The following is a 1201-nucleotide window of genomic DNA, read 5'->3' on the forward strand; positions in this document are numbered from 1 at the left end:
GATATACATACTCAAAAGAAACTTACTCATCCATGTCTTAGGGTTCCTATTGTGTAGAGACACCATGACCATGCTTTGTTTCTGTTTTGTTTTTCTAGATGGTTTTTGTGTGTAATAGCCCTATTGTCTATTGACTTAACTGACCTGAAACTCAGAGATCCGCCTGACTTTGCCTCCTGAGTACTGGATTTAAAGACACCACTGCTTGGGTGACCACAGCAACTCTTATACAAGAAAGCATCTAATTGGGGCTGGCTTACAGTTTCCGATATTTAGTCATGGCAGGGAGCATGAGGCATGCAGGCATGGAGTAATATGCCTGGATTGGTGGACAGCGGAAAGAAAATGCCATACTTGACCTGATTTGATCACATGAGACCTCAAAGCTCATCCATCCCAGTGACATTCTTCCTCAAGCAACACCATGCCTACTCCAACAAAACAATGCCTCTTAGTGCCACTCCCTATGGGACTATGGGGGCCATCTTTACTCATGACAAGAATGAACTTCCTTGGGCTGGAGAGATGGCTCAGTGGTTAAGAGCATTGCCTGCTCTTCCAAAGGTCCTGAGTTCAATTCCCAGCAACCACATGGTGGCTCACAACCACCTGTAATGAGGTCTGGTGCCCTCTTCTGGCCATACACAGACAGAATATTGTATACATAATAAATAAATAAATATTTTAAAAAAAAATGAACTTCCTTGCTGGGTGTGGTATGGTATCTGTAACCCCAGCTGTCAAGCAGAGGATTATGAGTTCAGGGCCAGCCGAGACTAGTTTCAAGCCAATTTAGGCCTCAAAAGTTGAAGCCTGTCTCCAAAAGGCCTATAAAAAATATTACCTCAGCCAGGTGGTGGCGCACGCCTTTAATCCCAGCATTTGGTAGGCAGAGGCAGGCAGATCTCTGTTGTGAGTTCAAGCCCAGCCTGGTCTACAAGAGCTAGTTCCAGGACAGGCTCCAAAGCTACAGAGAAACCTGTCTCGAAAAAACTAAAAAATAGAAATAAAAAAATATTAAGGGCTGGAGAGATAGCTCAGCTGTTAAAGGCTAGGCTCATAACCAAAAATAAAAATATTACTTCAAGCTATTCGGCTTTCTGTTACTTTAACAAGATGGAGGAAAAAAAAAAAGATGGAGGAAATTCAGTTTATGCTTAGCATGGTGTCATGCACAATAATAGCACTTGATATAGAAGCA

The sequence above is a fragment of the Microtus oregoni genome, unplaced genomic scaffold, assembly GCF_018167655.1.
Source record: "Microtus oregoni isolate MIOR12 unplaced genomic scaffold, Mior012 000001F_ref0000356, whole genome shotgun sequence".
NCBI classification, from domain to species: Eukaryota; Metazoa; Chordata; class Mammalia; order Rodentia; family Cricetidae; genus Microtus; species Microtus oregoni.